The 16,204-nt window shown below is 46.9% G+C and overlaps 1 long non-coding RNA gene across 1 annotated transcript in view; it reads right to left on the minus strand.

Annotated features, from left to right (window-relative positions):
- Nucleotides 1–1,464: 1,464 nt before the first annotated feature.
- Nucleotides 1,465–16,204, minus strand: part of LOC144826670 (uncharacterized) — a 418,667-nt gene continuing 403,927 nt past the window's right edge. The window contains exon 4 of the long non-coding RNA XR_013609873.1: nt 1,465–1,516. This is a non-coding gene — a long non-coding RNA (uncharacterized LOC144826670). The remainder of the gene's footprint in view (nt 1,517–16,204) is intronic.

The raw sequence follows: 16,204 nt of genomic DNA on the forward strand, positions 1-16,204 counted from the left end.
TTTAAATAACTTGGCATTAAAAACAATGCTGCAGACATTTTGAGGTAGTTTCTGTTTCCTTTGAAAGTGTACTGAACATGAATGTGAGGATTATTTGGTGGTGAGAGTGGACAAACAGAATACTGAAGTGATCACATGCATGAAGTATCTCCTAGCATTCTTTTTCAAAGGATGCCCAGTTGTGTCCCCAAGGACGCAGTTTGTGCTTTATAAAGACCAATAGACACACTCTACCCTTGTCATCAAGTTAAGCCAGTATTGCTCCAACTCCTTTATCTGAGATGTCAGTATGTACAATGAAATGCCGGCGTCAGTGACTTCAGCACAGGTGCATTAGATAGTGCTGTCTTCAGGTCCTCAACGCCTTCTAGCTTGCCACAGTCCAAATCACTCTCCTGGGTTGAAATCAAGGGCGCAACTATTGCGCCGTCATTGTCCTCAGAATTCCTGTAGTAGCCAATGAGTCCTTAGAAGGCCCTGACTAGATTATGGATGGTTAACACGTCTCACTCTAACACAGACTGGATCTTACCATCCAAAGGGAAGAACTTCCCGTTGCCCGTCTGATGCCCAAGGTAGCCTAAAGAGGACTGTCTCATCTGGCATCTGGGTGCCTTCATGGTGAGTTTCACTGCTTGTATCCTGACAAACACCTTTATATTTTTTCTTTTATTTAGTTATTTTATTTATGGGTATTTGTAAAGTGCAGCCTTCACTCACACAGGGTGTTGTGGTGCTGGGAGGACGAACCGCAAATAAAGCTACCATACCAGGCTAAATACTGAAAGATGAGAATAAAGAATACACTTATTTGACAGAAAACAGCCATGGTTTTAAATATTTATGAAATTAAACGCTAACTGAAGGATGTTGCCTTGGGATTAAACAAGGCTTTCTGTATTAGGCACAAGGGCTTGAATACAATCCGCTGTTTTACAGGCAATCAATACAATGGCATAGGTGCTTGCGTAATATGGTGTATAGGGAGTAAGACAAGAACAAGCTGAGTGGTATAATTCTAGAGTAACTAATATTTTTAATCAAGTGAGTGGGAAAATCAAGATAGATCGTTTTACTGTGATCCAGCTGAAAATATACAAAGGCTGTGATGAGTTGAACCTTATAAGGGAAGGAAAGTACAGGACAGCCCTTTTTCATTAATGTACTCGAAAAAGCATAATTTAACTACAGCATTTGTCCCAACAGTTAACGTTAAGGCTTAATCAAGTTTTATACCTAGATTTTTCATGACTGGGCTAGGACAAGCTGAGGGCTCAAGCATATAAACCATTATGTTATTTGCCAAAGTGGTGATGATTTCAGAGGGCATAGTATTTCAGATTAGTCACCACTTAGTTTCAAGGGATGATAACACCAACATGCCCACTTCCCCACTCCAGGATGGCATGCAAACTTTCTTACCTTTGGATTACCAAAAGACAGCCAACACACGTTGCAGTTTTGTGGTCGATGTTGGGCGCAGTTTATTACCATTATATGCATACTCATCTTTTCCCTGGTCATAGTTTTATGGTCAGGAACATACATCATTTGCGTTGGTTGTCATAAATTATTTGACATAAATAATTTGTTTGTCTTTAATCATTTGTTTGGCCATAAATTATTTGCACATCATAGAATCGTAAATTACCCTGACAGTTCGTTATTGCGCTCTTTTGCAGGCGTATCTCCTTTCTTGCCACTTTTGGTCTCCAAAATTGTTCTGTTGGTTTCCACGCCCCCTTGCTAGTCTCTTTTTGTGCTCTGCAGTCTGGCGGGGTCCGGGCTGCGAGCGTCATCTCCGTTTGCTACCCCTTTTTGTCAGGCTTACTCACCCTGCCGTAAGGCATCCCAAAGTGAGTGGCCCTCCTTCTCTACACACTGCCATGTTGGTGTGCCTCCATCCCCAACCATTGCACCCCTCTTATCTGCCAGCACTGCGACACTGCTGCTACGTAGTTGTGGGTGGTTAGGACTCAAAAAAATCCTTCTGCGGGGGGCGTGGTGTGGTAAATAAATAATTAATTACCGGTTCTATTTTTGACTATAATCAATAAACGGTTAGCTCAATAAATAAGAGTCAGGATTCGAGGTATCTTGAGTTTTGCAGGTTTAATAAAGCATAAGGGACAGGAACGGGACAGCCTGCATGGGAATAGGATGGCAGGGCCCGGCAGCTGCCGGGGGCAGGATCTGGGAGCATAAGGAACAAGGGTAACTTTTAATAACAGTGCACAATATTTATAGTTAAACAAATACATTGTATTCAGTACAGTAGGCGTAGCAGTAGGCGGAGTTTGTAGCAGTCGCGAAAGATAAGGCATAAAGTGGGTGTAACAAGAGGTGTGTACAGGGCGTATACATAGACATGTGATGCAAACGTAACAGAATATGTCATAAACGGGGCGGAAACATGGAGGGGGCTACCTGAGCAGCTGGGACCTCTAACCTAGTGGTGCGCGTAAACTGGCAATGACGTGTTACCAGGGAGAACTGGGGGGCTATGACTTCTGCACTAGAAGAGGAGACGAAAGTCTGGAGAGCAGAGCGACATGTACCTAGGCATATCTAGTATCTAGTGTTTAGAGAACATGTTGATAGAATCCAAAAGTTATCAGAGTAAAGGCTAACAGACATTAAGACTGGTGCATACATAATCCTATATGTAGTGCGTGTGCGGGGAATATTCTATGAATATTAATACAGTATTTCTCTTACATGGAGACATAAAGGCTAGACCATGACGGAAACTATTGATGCGATTCAGTAGCTTAGGAATGCAGAGAAGGAGGGCTGAACTGATAACTAGAAACATAACATACTCTTGGCAGACTGGGAGGCAGAGCCAGGCCGAGCCGGGCACTGCGAGGCATGAAAGTAAGCTAAGGGTCAGGGATACAGGTGGGGGCTGTATCGCTCCTCGGAGAGTGTTCAGGAAACAGGAGCTGAATCTGAGTCCGGGCCCTTTTGAGGCCTAGAAACGGGGACAATTCAATGAATTAACGTGCACACTGTAAAACGTGGCAACGTAGCTTTACATAGGCCTGATATTCGTTGTATTCACGAGGACTGGAAACTGGCATACTAGAGATGGACACAACTGTAATTGCGTCTTTAATCGATCAGAGGGGAATACATGCATATCGATCATGCACATATAACATAACATGGGGAACACGTAGGCACATATGACATGGCAAAATTTACTTTTCCACATTCCCTCCTTGTGCCCTACGTTTCCATTAGGAAACATTAATATTCATGATACCATCTATCATTTCATATAGCATCATTTGCTCGTCTCGAATTGTCTTGGAACGGGACTTAGGACTAGGAATACAAGAGGTAGCACAAATGCCGCAAATCGCAGGGCCACATTGTATACAGAGGCAGCAACTGAATAGGATCATTACTGCAATACCTAGAAATGACAATACTTTCCATCCCCAGGCAGATAAGATACTCCAGAGCCAACCGGACCATGTCCAGGTGCCTGGATTCTGGTGTAACTGATGGGCAATTTTATGAAGTCTGGTTATTGCTGAATAAACAGACGGCGCGTTATTAGGAATGAAAATGCAGCAACTAGATCCGATGACTCTACATGCTCCTCCTCTATCGGCCAGTATGACGTCAAGAACGAGACGATTTTGGAGCACGACAAATCTCATAGCAGATTGCTCTTCGGTTAAGTTACCTAGAGCAGAAGTAGTCTCATTCACTACTGCTTCAAGGGTTCTGGTTAGTCTACGTATTAACTTACTATTCTGGATAGGTCCTATAAAGAAGAAGAAACCTTTATTAAAATCTTGATACTGTTCTAGAGTAGTTTCAGTTTGATCGACAATCGGGGACTCAATCTCCCTTCTATGTCTGACGTGTACTAGATGTGTGTTTCTATGATAATCAGATGGGGCTAGAAAAACTGGTGGCAGTAGGAAGGCAATGTAACAGGTTCCATCCCAATCGAGGGGCAGACGAACATATGCGGTCTGACCACAAACAAAATAAGAATGACGTAATGCTTTGAAAATAGATTTCCCACTGTCACTATACTTGACAGTAGTAGTACAATCACTATGTCCTACATGTGCGGAACCATTCTTTCTGACACATAATTCGCCTTTGACTGGTAGTACTGAAATAGCAGGTAAGTCTGGAGTAGTATCAGACTGAACATTCAGGACCATAAAATTCGAAGAATAATTACCTAAATCATATACTTCATTTTCTAGATCTAACCCTGTTCTATGGGTGAGACCTTGCTTGTCTGGAAAACATGTTCTATTCAGCAGGGACATATCATTTGAAGATGACGTTAACATGGACCATGCTCCACACGAACCATTATGTGAAAACGGATAAGGAAAGAGTGGCAGAACTCCCTTCGGTGTCTGGAAAGGGGGGAGTCGACCACACACCCAACAATTAGTAACATTGCTGGTCTGGTGTGAATAGTGTAACATTCTGATGAATGTGTTATTTCTCATAGCAAGACGATAAGATAACTCGTGAGGAGGCAGATCACTAAATGTGTGCTCTACTGTAGCATTAGAAAACATATTTACATGAGGAATTGGAAAACATAAATGTAATGCATAACTTGTGCAGGTAACCATTAAACTCAAAAATAGAAGAAAACTTAGAACAATGATACATTTGATAGAGTTTTGACTAACTCTCTCACTATAGGGGTCTATCTCATACATGTCAGAAACCTGTCTAACCGTTTCACCCGAGAGGGACTTAGACAATTAAACTGGCTGACTTATTTTACTAGACCGGAGCTTTAATTTATACTCCTGCTGCGGAGTTTTCTCTAACAGAGGAACTTTCAGTTCGGGATTGAGATTAATGTCTGATTTAGAGTCTTGTTTCAGGCAGTCTTTAGTAATGGAACAGTCTTTGGAATTGTCATTAAAAGTCTTTTTTCGGATCCCATGAAATTTCTTGATATGCGACAGATGGACCCATCCCTTGCGGCCTTCCAACTTCACGGCCGTACGGGTGGTCAGAAGGACTAGTCTCGGCTCCTTCCAGCGAGGCTCCAGCGGACTTGAACGATCAAAGTTCCTGACCAGTACTAGGTCACCTGGGATGACCTCATGCGGTTTCACTTCGGTATTATCTGGAAATGCAGCGGCAACCTGTGAACGACAAGAGTGTAGGGCAGACATCAAGGAAGCTAGGTAATCTGTCAACATATTACTGGAAACATCTGTAATACTGCGGGGTCTAGGTGTACCCCACATGTTTGGGGGGCGGCCGAACACGACCTCATAAGGGGACAGACCTGATCTGGAGTGTGCGACCATGCGCATAAAGAATAAAGCAACTGGCAGGGCAACTAGCCAGTCTACCCCTTTCTCTTTACATGTCTTAGCAATACGGATTTTCAGGGTTTGATTATGTCTCTCTACGAGACCGGCTGCTTCAGGATGGCGTACACAATGGAACTTCCACTGGTACCCTAACAAAAGGGAAACATGTTTCATCAACTCAGATGAGAATGGCTGGCCGTTATCAGAATACACGACCCTAGGGAGTCCATAACGGGGGAAGAATTCACGAACCAACTGCTTGGCAGTGGTCGCTGCTGTGTAATCTGGAACTGGATGTGCTTCTGTCCACCTGGACAAAGCGCATACAACTACGAGGACATACTTGAAACCTCGACATCGCTCCATCTGAATATAATCCATCTGGAGGACTTCAAAAGGGTGGTCAGGAGGTTGGAATCCACCTTGTTCCACCGGGACACTTTTACCTGGATTGAACTGGCAACATATCATACAGGTACGGACTTTCTGCTTGGCTGCAGCTCGTAAGTGCTTGTTGAACCAAAGGTTCTGGATACTGTCTAACATAGCTTTTTCTCCTAGGTGTGCTGGACTATGTGCGGTATTAATAATGACTTGAACCATAGAGTCGGGGAGAAACCATGTGGCTTTTCCCTTCGTCACCCATCCCTGATCTGTCTGGACCCCTCCTTGTTCGGACCATTTCTTAATTTCTTCAGGAGTAGCATGTAACTGTATGTCTATGACATCTTGTGTAGGGTCCTTAACTGTCATACATGTAGTCTGTTCTGGAATGAATGTCTGTGTCTTGTTAACTGGAATGTCTGGTGTCTGAGCTGTAAGCTTGGCTGTTCGATCTGCTAGATCATTACCTTGGGAAATGATGTCAGTAACTTTCGTATGTGCCTTGCACTTCATGATAGCAATAGCTGTCGGTAAATGTATTGCATCTAACAGAGCTTGAATGAGGAGAACATGCTGAATCTTGGTTCCATGAGAAGTCATGAAACCTCTCTCCTGCCAGAGTACTCCGAAGTCGTGTACAACTCCGAATGCGTAACGTGAATCTGTATATATGTTTACTTTCAGGTTCTTGGCACGTATGCAGGCTTGGGTCAGAGCAACTAGCTCTGCTGCTTGAGCAGACAGGGTGTCAATACGACGTGTTTCTATAACTTCGGTTTCAGTAGTCACTGCATACGCGGCTGCTAGTTCTCCTGTACTAGTTCTCATACATGAACCGTCCACATAAAGTGTCAGGTCGGGGTTAGGTAATGCAATGTCTGTCAGGTCTTGTCTTGGCTTAGTCATAGTATTAATGACTTCCACACAGTCATGTGTGGCAGGATTTGAAGTAACTGATGGTAACAGGGTAGCAGGATTTAGAACGTTGCAGCGTCTGATTTCTATGTGTGGCTGGAACAGTGTCAGTTCATAACCTGTTAAACGTGCAATAGTCAAGTGCTGTGTCTGGGTTCGGTTTAAAAGAACTTCCACGGAATGTGGGACTTGTACTGTCAGGGAGTGTCCTAACACTATGGAATCACTTTGTCTGATAGCTAGAGCTGTGGCTGCAACTGACTTGAGGCACGCAGGCAGAGCCTGGGCTACTGGATCTAATGTGCTCGAAAAATAAGCACAAGGCTTGTATTGTCCTGCTTGATCTTGTGTGAGAACAGATAATGCTGTACCTTCACGTTCTGTGACAAAAAGTGTAAAAGGCTTACTGTAGTTCGGTGTAGCTAGAACAGGAGCTTGGCATAAGGCTTTCTTTAATTCATTAAAACTAAGTGTATGTTCAGATGTCCAAGGGAGAACAGTCGATACGGCTGCCTCCTGTGTCGTTAACTGTATCAGTGGCTTGGCTAGAAATGCATACTGAGGAATCCATTGTCTGCAGTAAGAAGTGAGGCCGATAAAAGCACGTACCTCCTTCTGTGTCTTGGGCTGTGGAAGACTCGCTATTAACTGGATACGGTCTGGTGTCAACTGCCTACCCCACTTGGACAGTAAGTGGCCTAAGTAGATCACTTGCTGGACACAGAACTGGAGCTTTGAAGGGGACACCTTGTGCCCCATCTCGGCTAGGAAATACAGAACTGTAAGTGACGCTCGCTCGCAGTCACGTTCAGAACGGGCTGTGATCAGTAGATCATCGACATACTGGAGCAGGGCAGTGTCTGTTGGCATGTGAATGTTGTCTAGTTGTCTTTTAAGTGCTTGACTGTAAATACTAGGACTTTCTGTGAAACCTTGAGGAGCTCGTGTGAATTTATAGCTCCTTCCATTTAAACAAAAACCGAAAAGGTACTGGCTGTCTGGATGAATGGGAACACTGAAAAATGCATTCTTGAGGTCTATTACAGTAAAAAATGTAGCTTCAGAATCAATAGCTGTCAATAGGGATGAAATATCTGGGACTACTGGATACTGAGGTATGATACATTTATTAAGTTCTCGAAGGTCAATCACTAATCGATATACTGGAGGTGCATTTGGATCAGTACGTTTCATGACTGGAATGATAGGAGAATTACATACATTGGAGTCAGTTTCTACAACCACTCCTTGAGCAATGAGCTCGTCAATAATTTTGGATAAGGCTGCTACAGCCTCAGGTGGCAATCTGTACTGTCTGATCCGTGGCAGGACTATACCTTGCTTGAGGGTCACACGATGGGGTGTGATTTGCATAAAACCTACATCAGTTGGACCTTGCGCCCATAGATGCTGGGGGACATTCAGTAATCTTGGATCAAAATCACGTAATACATAGTGACCTTTAAAGTCTCTTAAAAACAATCGTATTCCTTCTGGAGAGCAGCAAATTACTGCACCTAATTCTTTCAATGTTTTAATGCCTAACAAATTTTCTGGACACGATTTCGTAAGTAACAAATCAGTAGTTCGGGACAATGGACCAACTTCTAGGGAAACTGGCTTTGAAATCTCGTTTACAATAGGCTTTCCTGAAAATCCAAGGGAAACATTTCTAGAGCCTGAGAGTGGAGCCCCTGGAACCTCGTCGTGACTGATAGTAGTCCTACTTGCCCCTGTATCAATCAAAAACTTTCTGTCTTTCCCTAATACTTGACTGTGTACATAGGGACCCTCTTGATCTACAGGTATCTCGATGAGAGGCAAGCCTACCTCCCTCTCTAGGCTGTTTCATGAATACGGTTGATACTCTGGATACTCTGTCTGAGCATACTGGTACATTTGCTGTGTAACATGCTGTGTTGCAGCAATAGGCTGCGGTGCTGGAACTGTCTGTTATGCATTCTGCGGTGACTGAGAAGTCTGTGAGACTTGTTCTTGTCTAGGAGGACGTGGTCTTTCTTTAGTCTTACCAGTTGCTATGTTGTGTTTCAGAACTGCACACTCGTTTATAAAATGACCTGGCTGTTTACAATAATTGCATGTCCCTTTAACGGGAGCTGCAGAATGACTGGCTTGATTCGGACCCCTCTTCTGACTGTCTTGTGGAACAGATTGTGCAACTAGTACTTTCATTTTCGTATCTTTCATACGTTTCCTTTCGTGTTCTTGCTCTTCCCTGATTCTATTCTGGTGATACTGGAGCATCTGAAGCATTTGTGACGGGGTATTAGCTTGCCAGGTACTTTCGACTTTCAAAACTTGATTTTTAACTTGTGGACTTGAATTCTCGACTAGTTTAGTGACAAAAAGATGAGGGTATGACTCGCTACCTGTCTTCAAACCACTGTTGATAATGAAACATTTTTCGAATCTAGAATAAAAATCACTAGTGTCTTCATCTGGTTTCTGTTTACAGGCTGAGATTGCATCCCAGTCTTCCTTTTTCGTGGCTAGTAATCTTGGCAAAACCTGGATCAATAACTCGGGCAATTCTTTACATTTGTCTCCAAGACCGGTACCTGGTACACGTGCATTATCTTCAGCTTCTAGAGCTGTCCAATCTATCTTTTTCTCTCCCACCTCCCATTCTTTTTCCTTGAGTTTTTCATATATGCCCGCAGGCAACAGGACCTTTAACATTTTAATGATATCTGGATACGTGTATTCTCCCATACGGAGCATGTCTTTTAATTCACGGTGGAACCCTGCTGGATCTTTGTCGTGACAGGGAATTAATTTCTTCATCTCTAAGAGTTCCATCTTGGTAATCGGGGTGTAAACAAATACTCGTTCTAGATCGCCACCCGTTCCTCTAACTGGGTGGACTTCTCGTAACGGATGCTGTCTGTCTATATAGAATGGTTTACTGTCTGGAGGTGAGACATGAACAAAATGCGGATTCAGAAACGTTCGGTATTTGTGGCGCTGTTCTAGAATGACACTAATTAAATCAGTACCTAAACCTTTCCATTTATACTGGAGTAACTCGTTCAGGACATCATGTAACGGACCTGGATCAGAATGTTGTCCCTCATACAGTGTAATGAGGTGCTGGATCATATACATACCCACCAGTCGCTGCTCGGCTGGGGGCAGTTTCAGAAACATTTGTGCCACTATTTCGTCTGGAAAAGTGGTAGAATCAGTAACCCATCGGACTGCTGATCGGGCTAGTTCTTGTTCATGCATGGTACTAAGTTCACTATAACCGATTCGTGATTTCAGGATTTTATCGGTAGCTTGGAATACTTGTTCGAGGGAACACTGTTCTGGTACTGGAGAAGGAACAGTTTTCTTGTAGTCTAGACGTGTATGTCGGTCGGAAAGTCTAGTTCTACCTACATACGCTATTCTGGAAGGATTCTCGTCGTCTACCTCTTCGGTAGAAGAGTTGTCTTCTTTCTCGCTTACTTGTGCGGCTTTGCGTTTCTCGTGTAACCTTATTATTTCCTTACGAATTTTCTTGTACATACTTTCTATACTACTGAGTGTCTTGTGTCTACCCTCAGCTATATTATCACTCCACCTTGTCAGGACTTTCATTTCGGTCGGATCTTTAGTCGGACAATCTTGTTCCCTTACTAAACAATTGATTAAAAATTTTAATAGCATGAGCTGGGTCTCAGCTTTCCTTAGAGACATGATTTCGCCAATACTTTCTGGATCGTCTCCTGTACGGATGAAACGATATATTCTGTCTAGATCTTCTTTCATATTCGGTAGGGTGTCCAAATACTCGGTCACCCGTCTTACACGCAATGAATATATAACCATATTATCATCGCCTGGGACTGGATCATAACGGCATTCGGTAAGAGCTCGTCTGATATCTGCAACGGACTGATGTTTGGGCGTACGCTGTAACGCACGTTCATGTAACTCGACTAATGTTACACGTTTGTGTGGCGGCGGGGTACCAGGAGGACCTCCCCCCGCGGCCCCTAAACTGGAATCGTCGACGGATACTCTTCGTGCTGGCAGAGTGACTGATGTAGCGGGTACTTGTACTGTAGGCTGGACCGGGGGTACCGTAACAGGTGCTGTAACAGGTGCCCCGGTGGCTGGAAGAACAGGAATTACATTATTTACAGGAGCTGGCGGAGCAGGATTTGCATATTCTGGGACTGTGTCGTCCAAATAGGACGAGAGAAAAATATCAGCTGCGGTCGGTTTGTGACGTAGCTTAATCGGAACTAATGGCGGCGGGAAATTACATGGTGCTTCCGGGGTTGCTTTTGGCAAGCCCTCGGCAAGAAGAGGATACATACCCTTAATAAGGGCATTTCTCTGTCTGTCTGACTGTTCGGCTTTAACTCGTTCACCTATTTCGATTAATTCCCTCTCTTGGGCTCTTTCTGAGGATTCTCTACTTAATTCTGCTTTTCTGATTTCTTTTTCGGTTCTTTTATGAGATTCCTTGCGCCATAACTCGATGGCATCTTTCTGTGACTGTCTGGCTTTCTTTTTCCATAATACTTCTTCTACTCGCATGATGCACTCGGCATCCCATGTGCCTGATACAGGCCATCTATATTTCTCTTCGAGATGTTTAGTATACTCGACCCATAAGTCTAGATATAATATGGCACTTATGCCATGCTTATGATACATAAAATGTCCTGGACTGTCCCTAGGCGGGACAGGGACTGCTTCCTCGAGCAGCCCTTTTCTAGTTTTTAACTGACGTAACTTAGAGAACAGAGGCATACTTTAGGCTGAATCTGAACACAATACAATACACGATAAACACAATAATAACTTAAGAAAACAAATCACTCATACCACGACATTGGAAACACATGAAATAACATTTAAAATAACAGTTCGGACAGAATATTACCTGGAATACTGAGAACAGAAACACATGAATTTCTCGAGAACAGAACTTACTAGAATTACTTAGATGCACTGCTGAAACAGTACGAAACATACCGGTCTCATAAAGGGACACGTCAGGACCCGCATCCACCTAGGTGGACACTTCGTGTTGGATTTGCGTACCCAAACCCACGGACCAGAGACGAATTAATTGACCCTGTCTAGAGACTACCCCAGCAACGGTACTCACCGGGCAGCAAGAACGGAAGGCCTCGGACTGGACTGGACTGCTACGACGACGGACGACGAACTTCGGACTTCAGTTACAGGTGGGCCTCCGGATACCTCGGACCTTGAACTCTCGGCTTGGGCTCTGGTCGGGACTCGCCGCGTTCCTCCACCGCCTCGTCTGGATGCTGGACCGCAACCTCCGTCTCCTCCGTGGGCCTGAGGGATACTTGAAGCAGAAATATCTGCCGCTGCGCAGGATGGTTCCGTCACGGCTGCAGAGGATCAGGGGGCCTGCGTGGCTTCTCCGGCGCGTGGGGAAAGGGCAAGTCCCTGTTCGGGCGCCATTATGTGGTAAATAAATAATTAATTACCGGTTCTATTTTTGACTATAATCAATAAACGGTTAGCTCAATAAATAAGAGTCAGGATTCGAGGTATCTTGAGTTTTGCAGGTTTAATAAAGCATAAGGGACAGGAACGGGACAGCCTGCATGGGAATAGGATGGCAGGGCCCGGCAGCTGCCGGGGGCAGGATCTGGGAGCATAAGGAACAAGGGTAACTTTTAATAACAGTGCACAATATTTATAGTTAAACAAATACATTGTATTCAGTACAGTAGGCGTAGCAGTAGGCGGAGTTTGTAGCAGTCGCGAAAGATAAGGCATAAAGTGGGTGTAACAAGAGGTGTGTACAGGGCGTATACATAGACATGTGATGCAAACGTAACAGAATATGTCATAAACGGGGCGGAAACATGGAGGGGGCTACCTGAGCAGCTGGGACCTCTAACCTAGTGGTGCGCGTAAACTGGCAATGACGTGTTACCAGGGAGAACTGGGGGGCTATGACTTCTGCACTAGAAGAGGAGACGAAAGTCTGGAGAGCAGAGCGACATGTACCTAGGCATATCTAGTATCTAGTGTTTAGAGAACATGTTGATAGAATCCAAAAGTTATCAGAGTAAAGGCTAACAGACATTAAGACTGGTGCATACATAATCCTATATGTAGTGCGTGTGCGGGGAATATTCTATGAATATTAATACAGTATTTCTCTTACATGGAGACATAAAGGCTAGACCATGACGGAAACTATTGATGCGATTCAGTAGCTTAGGAATGCAGAGAAGGAGGGCTGAACTGATAACTAGAAACATAACATACTCTTGGCAGACTGGGAGGCAGAGCCAGGCCGAGCCGGGCACTGCGAGGCATGAAAGTAAGCTAAGGGTCAGGGATACAGGTGGGGGCTGTATCGCTCCTTGGAGAGTGTTCAGGAAACAGGAGCTGAATCTGAGTCCGGGCCCTTTTGAGGCCTAGAAACGGGGACAATTCAATGAATTAACGTGCACACTGTAAAACGTGGCAACGTAGCTTTACATAGGCCTGATATTCGTTGTATTCACGAGGACTGGAAACTGGCATACTAGAGATGGACACAACTGTAATTGCGTCTTTAATCGATCAGAGGGGAATACATGCATATCGATCATGCACATATAACATAACATGGGGAACACGTAGGCACATATGACATGGCAAAATGTACTTTTCCACAGTGGCCTGGCGGCTATCACAATGGCCGCATAACATCGGAGCGCGCCCGGGGACTCACTAAAAGCCCCGTAAATCCGACCTACAATCCTGCTGCAGCACCCGCCCACCAGCGTCCCCCGGACTCGCTGACAGCTCCGGAGCCAGGAGGTACGCTCAGACCTCCTGGGACCCACCGGGCGGCTTGCAGAAGCCGACTGGCGGTTTTGCTGCCTGCAGGACCTAGAAGCGGCTGAAAGCACCGGCCTCGAGTGCTAAAGTGACCCGGCGGTGAGGGGAGAGAGCCGGCGACCGCGCTCTTGTGGACGCGGCGCCCCGGGCGGACAGACGCAGGAGCACACTCGGATCCTGACCCCTCATCCAGAGGGGGCCCAGGCCCCCTTTTTGCGGACCCGGACGCTGGCTTTGCCCGGGACCGCATTGGTGGCTGACTAGGACTGGTGGGCCCACACAGACACTGATTGCGGCTGGCCCAGGGACTATCTGCTGGCGGCGAAGGAATTCCAGAGGGGCTTACCTGATGATCCCAGACCCCTGGCTACTGTGGTGAGAGACAGCGGGAGGCCTGGGGATACTCGGCGCAGGCAGTGGAGGCGCAGGAGGGCCACGTGCAATTGAGGGGCCGGGTGCATCTGGCGCCATCGTGAAAACTAGTCCCGGCCTGCCCCACCCCCCCGTGGTTGTGTCCCTGCATAGCGTGGGTAGCTGTTGGTCTGACCGACTGAGGAAGCATAGGGCTTGAAGGAAGTGCCTGTTGCGGGGGTCTTTGCGGGACACACCATGCGCCCCCCCCAAAAATCCACCATCACACAAATGAACACGATGGACAACTACACGGCGCAGCCCGGGGGGGTCGCGGCTGAACATCCTGGTGGCTCTGGGGCCACCGATCCGTCTCTAGCCGCTATCATGCAGGCGATCCAGTCCCTGGGGGCGACGCTGGAGGCCAAAATTGACGCCGTCTCCATAGAAATGGCGCTCCAGTGGGCGGATCTGAATAAAACCTCCGAAAAGGCCACTCAAAACGCGATGGCGATTGCAGATCTCCAGCAGACTACCAAGGAGCTGCAGGGCCAGGTCCAGCAACTTACGCAGCAGCAGCGACTCTCGGAGGCACGCCTGGAGGACCAAGAAGGGAGGGCCCGAAGGAACAACGTGCGGGTAGTGGGGGTCCCGGAGAAAATGGAGGGGCCGAGTGTTGATCGCTTCCTGGAGGACCTTATCCTGAACCACCTGAAGCCCAAGAGACTCTCTAAGTTCTTTGTCGTGGAACGAGCGCATAGGGCCCCGATCCCCCCCCCTCGCCCGGTGCCCCTCCTAGGACGATCATTGCAAGGATCCTGACTTACAGGGACCGCGACGCCATTTTGCAAGCCGCTCGGCAGCATGGGGACCTGCGGATCGAGAATGCCAACATCCGGTTCTTCCCCGACTTCACGGTCAAGGTCCAGCAGGAGCGCAGGTCGTTCGATGCCGTTAAGAGGGAACCCCGGACCCGTGGCATCAAGTACATGATGTTCTTTCCTGCGCGCCTTAAGATTCTTCTGCGCGGGAACTCATACTTCTTCACATCCCCGGAGGAAGTCTGTACTTGGCTGGAGGAGCAGGCGCAACATCGGGACGCTTCGCAGTCAGGTGATGGCTGGCGAGATCCGGCGGAGCGGTACCCAGTTTCCTCCACGGGGTCAGTGGCGAGGGGAAGACGGAGACAGGATGGGTGCCGGAGGACTGGCAATGCTAGGACCCGGAGTTTGTCTGCTTCGCCTGAGCTTGGCTGAGGTGGGCGAAAGGGGCCCGGACTTTGGAGGCGCATGGAGAAACAAGTAACGTATGAACGCTCTGCTGTGGGGTACTTGTTGTCCGGGGAGAGTCCTGTCCGAACTGGTTGATGGCCGAGACAATTGGTCTTATATGGATTCCGATGCTGGACTTGAGTAGTAGGACGGGTGGGGGGCTGGTATGGCAGAGTTCCGGCTTGTGATTTGTTGTGCTCCTTATGTTAGCTTGCTTTTCCATAGGTTTGGGTGCTGCAGCTGTTGATACGGTAAAGGAGGGGTGGGTTGCCGACCCCGGGCGGCGGATCTGATCGTCCCAGACACCCCTAGAGTTTTTGTTTTTATTGGCGACAGGCGCTCTGCTGATTGGGGTACATTGGGTCACGTTGACCTGAGAGGCAGGGTAGCAGGGTCGAGGGGGGGGGGGGCGGGGAGTTGGGGAGGAACAGTCGAATGTTTAATCTTTATGCTTTGTTTTTTGCAGACTTCTATGCGAGGGGCTCCGGGAGTTTGGCCAACAGTCATGGGGGTGGCGGGCGGTAGTAGGAAAGGGCGGATGCAATCCTGTTGTTTTCTATTCATTCACTATGGCACATACATCGGTGACACAGAGGGTTAACATTCTATCATGGAACGTCAATGGACTGCAGAACAAAATAAAGCGCACCATGGTCCTCCAGTACCTTCGCAGACACGCTCCAGATGTAGTCTTCCTCCAGGAGACACATCTAGTGGGTAATCACTACCAGGCCCTAAATAGGTTTGGGTACACACTGCAGGCACACGCAGGCTTTACCACGGGCTCCAGGGGGGGTGGGGATCCTTGTGAAAAACTCGCTGGCCCTAGTGATTTATCGCAGGTGGCTTGACCCCTTGGGGCGCTATGTTGCTATCTCCGGACGGTGGGAGGGCTCCATAGTTAACCTCTGCTCTGTGTACATCCCGCCCCGGCTGCATGGTACCACACTTCCTGACTTAGGAAAACTGCTCCTGGAATTGCCAGAGGGAATCCTGCTATTGGGGGGGGACATGAACGATGTGATGGTGCGGGAGATGGACAGGTCGGGGTTCCCAGCTGATCGGGGGGTGGGACGCCACCTGTGGGATTTTGTTAGAGCACTAGGACTGGCGGACCTCTGGAGGGCG

This window comes from Lissotriton helveticus, chromosome 3_2 (genome assembly GCF_964261635.1).
Source record: "Lissotriton helveticus chromosome 3_2, aLisHel1.1, whole genome shotgun sequence".
In the NCBI taxonomy this organism is placed as follows: Eukaryota; Metazoa; Chordata; class Amphibia; order Caudata; family Salamandridae; genus Lissotriton; species Lissotriton helveticus.